Source organism: Cupressus sempervirens, chromosome 9, assembly GCF_028749045.1.
Source record: "Cupressus sempervirens isolate cs-2001-9-10 chromosome 9, ASM2874904v1, whole genome shotgun sequence".
Taxonomy (NCBI): Eukaryota; Viridiplantae; Streptophyta; class Pinopsida; order Cupressales; family Cupressaceae; genus Cupressus; species Cupressus sempervirens.
Genome location: NC_143126.1, coordinates 581591863 through 581599784, shown reverse-complemented (window position 1 = coordinate 581599784; position 7922 = coordinate 581591863). Strand labels below are relative to the sequence as shown.

The 7922-nt window shown below is 33.9% G+C and overlaps 1 non-coding gene across 1 annotated transcript; it reads left to right on the top strand.

Moving 5' to 3' along the window:
• Positions 1 to 381: 381 nt before the first annotated feature.
• LOC149540006 (signal recognition particle RNA) lies at positions 382 to 697 on the top strand. Its single transcript, XR_016356626.1, has one exon.
• The last annotated feature ends 7225 nt before the right edge of the window (positions 698 to 7922 follow it).

Here is a 7922-nt window from a genome sequence, read left to right as displayed (position 1 = left end):
GCAGATATCCAGAGGATGTGGAAAGGCGTGATAGAAAGTGGATTGTTTTACAATTTAGAGGAATACTCCAGGTGATATTATGTCGACGAATTCTATTGAGCCACCATCATCTAATTTCAAGAAGGTTACAATTGATGGAGATTTCTGGGATTGTGTTAAGCTAGATCTCCTTGCATAAATCTGGTAACGCAAGAGCAGACTAGATTGTGTTACATGTTTCATGTCAATTTTGAAATGAGAAGCGGAGTTGATTGGAAATGAAAACAACATTGTTAATTTGAATGAGCGGTGGCAAAGCCTTTAGCATAGACATGTATCCCACACACGGGAAGAAAGAAATAAAATACATTTTTAAAAGCAAAGAGTTTGACGGTGTGATTTGTTGAGCTTGGTAACGTGGGCTTGTGACCTGAGTGGGGATACATAAGGTGGAGGAATAGGAGAGTTAAACAGCTGGTGAGGAGGGAAAATGCGTGGCATATAATGTGGCCCAGCTTGATCCAAGTTGAGAGTTGTTGTGGGCCCATCCTTCGAAGGAAGGATGCCATGTCTCGCAGCGTAAGGCGGAGGGGAACGCGTGAGGCTAGTTTCATAGAGCAACGAACACGTCTCGCTCCCTATAGTGGAAGGATTACGCACCGCTTGCCCCTCTAACCACTAATCCTCCCAGCCTTCGCATCCTTAGACCTCCACCTTTTGCTTGCCACTAATCTCTATTTTCTATTTCGTGGGGACTATTTTCCCTATAAGATAGAAATTACAAATGTCACAAATTTTTTGATTTCCTCAATGAAGAAATATTTACAAGATATAGACTCCCGAAGGAAACAGTCACTTACCAATGAGAACATTTGACTTCTACACTCATGACAAATTTGGCCAATAAGTATAATATCAGGTGTATAAAGTCTCCACCTTACCAACTACATGTTAATGACCAAGAAGGAATAAACATAGGGAAATATAGTCTCTTCTTGATGGGGACACAACCCAAGAACAGAATGGAATGAACAGAAAGGGAAAATTATGTTAACTGAGAAAATAAGGTAGTACAAACAGTAGAGAGAAAATAAACTTCAAAACATGCCCTAAGGGCTTACAATAGCATAAAATCTGGAGATAATTTCTCCTTTTAGGACCTCCTCTCAAACTCCACTCCGAACTACCTTTTACAATGCCAAAAATCTCCTTAAATAGACCCTGAAGGGTTAAGGACTAGGAGTACATTCTAGAAAGTGCTAGTAGGCATCCACTGACCAAATAGAAGGTTCCAAAAGTAGCGTTAGAAGTCGGTGCAAATATAGAAGAATCCAAAAACGGTAACCGAACTTTCGGGAGGCATAACTTTTGAATCGTAGCTCCGATTGAAAAATCGTTTAAATTTTTCGAAAGCTCTCAAAGTGCTCTATAGAACTATGGACCAGCTTTGCTTATCCCCCAAAAATGTAAAGACATGAAACAGAAACTAAGCCTAAGTACATTTTTTTTGTTTGACACAAGATTGCCCTTATACCTCTGGATGCTCCTACATCACTTCTAACTAAGGCAATTACAATCCAAAAATGATATAGGGCTAACAGGTCTTAGTAATCCACTAGGGCATATAAAACAACATGAAATACAACAATTGGTTTTACATCATCTAAACTAGTGTATTCTAAAAAAACAATTATGCCAATTGAACTTGAACTCAAGACACTCATAACATTTCTCATCTAAGATAAATGTCTAACCATACCATGGACGAAAATAATCTTATAACTCAATGCTTTGGATAAATTTAGGAAATTTTCACTATACAAAATATAAATAATTCAAAGTCAAAGAAAATAATGGCACAACAAATATAAAAATGACAAGAAGTTCTTTTTGGGTGAATGGGCTCTTCGATTTGACTCTAGTTATCAAAACACTCTAAGAAAGTTCTAAATATGCTAGTTAGGTTCATATAAAATCAACAAGGTTTATGATAATGGACTTTTTAAACTCACAACCATTGATCATGTGAGATACAAGTTTCTTGTTAATGGGCACCATTTGACATTGCATCACAAACCTAAAATGAAGGTGGAGTTTTTGCAACAATTCGGAGAATACAAGTCAGTCGTGACTTTTATACTTGAAGAAATTGAACCTGCTATACTATCTTCTTCCACATAATCAACCCTTCTTCAATTATTCATAATAGATATTTTTTCGTTTAGTAGATATACTTTTCTTTGTAATATAGCACTCCTAACCTTTCATGTTATCTGATCAACATCACCTTTTTAAGTCACTTATAGCTACTGCATGAAGGGTTTGGTAGTTAAATTCATAATTGTGAGGGTGATAAGGATGTATATTAATTCAATACTAGGGATAGGACATAAAATGTATTAATTTTACTTCAGTTCAATTTATTTGTATTACCACACAAACTTGTTCTATGTTGCATTATTAAAAATAGTGGGACCTATTGTCTACTTTGAGTTAGGAGTGGGGGGGAGTCAATGTGTTATGCTTAGTCATGCCTAGTTATTTATGGGCCTGACATCAATTTTTAAAATGGGTTATTATTATTTTAAATTGTTGCATCTCTCATTTATCAAGGTATGTGGCGATGTGACATTTTTAATTACAAAAAAAATTCTCAAAGTACTTATGTCTCATCACCTCCTCATAAATCATTCCTATGCCAAATTTATAAAGAGAGGAAATTGTAGAGTAAAAATAGAAACTAAGGCTTAATAGATATACATTGATTGAGTAAGAGATTGTCAAAATTTCAGCCAATATTGTATCAATTCGGAGCTAAGCTTTAGAACCTTGTAGCTGGGTATATGATTTTTTATAAGGGTTTTCATAACTATTGGATTCTGACAAGCAATTTTCTCCATTTTTCATCATGGATGGAGCTCTCATTGGCCATGAGATGACTATGCTTAATGTACTCTTACAAGATCAAAGGTATTGGTAGATGTTTGAGGATTGTGGTTGGTAAATTATTTATTGAAGCTTAGTAACTATGATGACAAGATTGCCATAACATTTCTAAGGTCTCTTAAAAATGATGTTGCAAATGTAAAGGATTTGAAAGTGCAACTTTCAGAGACAATTGTGGCAGAGGTAACTAGGTTACCTATAGAAGGAGATATGTATCCTGACACCATATATGCCATACTAGATGGAGCTTAGTTTACCCTACACCTAGAACCTCTTTTGTAGTAGACATGAAATAGGGTATGAAGAGAATAACATTGCTGAATGATTATATTTAGATAAAAATATTTGAGATTAAATATCTCACATGCAAAAGGCGACAATCTTATCTACACTTTGTTCACTTCAAGATGTTGAGCCACATTCAACATAATAATATGCCAATAAATGTCCCAAATGTGTTATACAAATTTCTCCTCCACATTTCCACAAAAGTGCAAAAATATATGCCAAATTCTATTTCACACCACTTTTTAATTAAGCTTATTGTAGATAGGAGATTAAAGGAGGTTTTGATGCAGAACACAATTATTCACATATGTTTCTTATGCGTTAAGGACTGGATCTTCAACTTGACTATGAGATACAACTTCTGACATCAAAGATATCCCCTTAATCCACTAAATTTATTCATTACCTTCTTGGAGCAACACTAAATCCGTTTAATTAATCATCGAATCCCCACACCCACTCAATGGTTCTATCAAGAAGTATTAATGGTCAAAATATAAAGATACCCTCTGACCACCATGCTCAACATACTAGATTTTAACAAACTCTAGCATATTCTTTCATTCCTAACATTCTACTCTTATAATTTTCCAACACAAACTAATTAGATCTTAACCATCCTTTAACTACACTTTGTAGACTGTGTTGTCACCATTTTGCAAGAGGATATGAAGGTACCTTGCAAAATAGTGTAACTTAGGATCTTTGCATATTCCAAGATCCTTCTCACATACTCCTCTCTATCTTCAACAATCACACACTATCTAACCTCTCTAAATTGACAAAGTCGTTCCAATCCTTAAAATCTATCTTTGTCAACTCCTAAACATACTCACATACCACTCAGTGGCAAAACCCACATATAAAACTCTTAAATAGTGATAGATTTTAATACATATTTTCCCCCATCATCCTACCCATTTTTGGGTTTATTTCCATGTAAAACAATACAAAACTACATGTTATACAATCATTCTTTATCCTAACTAATGGTTTGTGATAATTAGAATCAAACATGATACAATCATTGTTTACCCTAACTAAAGGTTTGTGATAGTTACAATTAAAATATAATATCTCTAAAAATACCCAAAATTCCACAACAACCAACATATTGTTAAGTCAATTCCCTAACATGCCTTGTAAATGGATCTTTGAAAGTGTAACTTCTACCTTGTAAAAAATTGTTGCCTATGGTACCAAATAATTATCGAAGCATAAAATATATAGGAAACTTTGATACTTTTATTTCAATTAGAACACATTAAACCAACTCTAGTGCTCATCCATGGGTTTCTCCATTATCTATAGACTTATATCAACCTATGAATTGACAAACAACCTTTAAACTAATGGTAACTTCCCTTCAACTGACGTAACCACTATTTACATCACTATTTCACAAGGTTGCATTTTGGTAGAGATATAGAAAAAATATGTCAACTTACAAGTTGCTCAGGCATCCTTTATTCTAATGTTTCCCTTTTACATTTTAATGGTCATTCCAAGACCTTCCAAGCCTAATTCATCACTAAAATCCAATAACCCTTACATGTAGCCCTTATAACAATTTTGATTACATCAATTTAAAAATACTCCAAATTAGCCCCAAATGACTAGACATGAAATGGACTTATATGCCCTATTTGACCATTACCCTTGATGAATCCCCTTATGAATCATAGTTGTCCCAAAGTTTTTTTATGAGCCCCCAGGTCCTCTTGCATTAGGTTTCCACAATAACATGGGTTGAGATTGTAGCAATAAAAATATTTGAGCTAGAGGATGTACGACCAAAAGTGACTAGATTGCATCGTAGGGTTAGTATCCTAGAAGGGATGAACAAAATTAGAGACGACACTTCACTCCCTCAAGCCTAATCTAAGGTGAACCTTCAGAAGATATTATTGCATCCAAATAAACATTAGAGCTTCAAGCATCCAAAACATCATATGAGAATATTAAAAGTGTTCTCCAAAAACCTCATGAATAAGTGACACCAAAATTTTTGTAAGGACACAATCAAGTAGTAGAAATAAAAAGAGTAAGGGTAAGGCAATGTAGCTAGATCAACAAGCTATGAAGGTTACCCCTTCTCCTAGGAAGAGGAAGGTTGTTCCAAAAGACTTCCTTGTGACCACATCCTCTACCAAAACCCCTTCAAATAAAGATAACAAAAAAAGTACTCATAGGGCCACAAAGGAGGCTCCTACTAGAAGAAGTCATATATTAAAAATAAAACCTCCAAAGACAAATATTGTATAGGAAACTACTTCTATTGTGATACAATGCTCTGAATTCACTAACATGGAGGAGGGGTTGAAAGTACATAGGGAGGATAAATTACATGTTTAGTAGGGGGAAGATATTCTAATGGAATATAGTGCCCCAGGAGAGGGTACTCTTCTTAAGGATGAAGATGTTCCTTTGGAGCAAGATATTTTAGAGAATGTTTTCACAAGATGTTCCAAAAGGTGAGAATGTTCCCATGGAACATAAAAACATTATACAAGAAGAATTTTTTGTTATTGAAGAAACACATAATTAGACTTAGAATTTGGATGGCCTTGATTAGTTGGTGACTATTACACAATAATTGATAGAGGATAACACATAAAAAATATTATAGTGTGGACATGGGGATAATTGTATAACCCACAATTTATTTATCCCTCTATAGAAGATCAAGGACTAGACACCACACCTAACCTATCCACCATATTTAATGTAGGAATAAGCCTGCATAACGAATGTTAATCCAGTGATCTCTATAGGAATTAGAGAGAGAAAAATTGTAGAGAATTATGGATAACCAATAAATTGAGATATAACAAAAGGATGAGGATATTCATATGCTTAAAGATAAATAGCTTAGATTACAACCTTAGTCCCTTAGTTAATGAAGTGAAGATCACCAACGAGGGTGTATACCTTTTATCTAAAAGAGCGGTATTATAATTAAAATTTGATGAGGATGCTCGGAATGATGAATCCCTCAATGCATACAAATCAATAATTTTATGACATTTTCATTAACTCTCCTACAATATATATATATATATATTAATCACACAATTTTGTTGTTCCACATGACACAAAATGGAATCCATTTTCTCATAAAGGGGATATCTAGTTAAGAGATTTTATGTCTTGAATCCAAAATGAAACCAAAAGAGAACTCTAGGCTAGACCATACAAGAAAGTAGAGGTAGATGCACCACTATTTATCATAGTCGAGAGTAAGGATTCTTATATAACCTATTATGATCAGATGCAATTGTTCACAGATAATAAACAAATGAAAATGATGCATGGATTTAGAGAATAAGTTACTAGCTCTAACTTGAAGTCAACTTGTGAATTAAAACAATGGTTGCAATGAAGGACTTAGGGCCAAAAATATAGGTACTTGGTATGATCATTATTGAGGATAGATGAAAGAAAGAAATAAGGTTGTCAGAAGAAAATTATATTCTCAAAGTTTTGGAGAGTTTGGCATGGAAGATGCAAAAGTGGTAAATACTTTATTAGCTGATCATTTTTGTTTAACTTGAACCATGTGACCCAAGACACAAGATAAATAAGAAGAAACAAAGAGAATTATACACTCTTTAGTTTTGGGCAACCTTATGTATACTATGGTCAATACTCTTTCAAACATTTCCCACACAGTGGGAGTAGTAAGTAGATTTACAAGTAACATGGGTAAACCGCATTTGAGTGCAGTTAAATGGATTTTGATGTATCTCAAAGGAGCTTCTAATTTTGTGTAGTATTTTGGTGGAAAGGATGCATAAAATGTTTTAGTAATTCTAATATGGATGAAAACTTAGACAATAGAGAATATACTACTGGTTATGCATTTACTTTTGTGAGAGCAATGATTAATTGGGCCTTAAGGTTGCAATAAGAAAGGTCTCTTTCTTTAATAGAAGCTGAAAATGTTTCTGTTTTTGATTTGGTGATTTAGATTTTCCTCAATGTGTGTCATGGTTCCACTTTATTTTGTGATAATAATAGTACTATTCACTTGGAAAAAGAATGCTTCCTTTCATAATCATACTAAACATATTGAAGTATTTTTCCATTTCAATTAAAGCGTTCTTGAGGAATCAACTTATCTTCAAGTTAATAATATACACCCCAAAGATCACCTAGTTTGGTGTTACAACTACATTTATTCATGGTGACTTAGATATTGAGGTTTGCATGATATAGCCCAAGGGTTTTTTCCAAACATGGATAAGAGCATTTCTATTGTAGATTAAAGAGAATCTTATATGTGCTCAAACAAGCCCCAAGGTCATGATACCTCAAGTTTTAAATATTTATGATTGAGAATCATTTTTTTTGTTGTGAACCTAATCCTTGTGTGTACTAAAAAAGGTTAAAAAATGGTACATTTTTCCTTCTCTTACTTTATGTTGATGATGTATGCTAGTTACCAGCTCTAACATGAAGTCAATTTGTGAATTAAAATAATGGTTAACAAAATGGCTTACAATGAAGGACTTAGGGGCATCAAGTGAGGTACTTTGTATGACCATTATTGGGGATAGATGAAAAAAAGAAATAAGGTCATCACAAGAACATTACATTCTCAAATTTTTGGAGAGTTTTGGAATGGAAAATGCCAAAGTGGTAATACTCTATCAGCTAATCATTTTCATTAAACTTGAACCATGTGACCCAAGACACAAGATGAACAA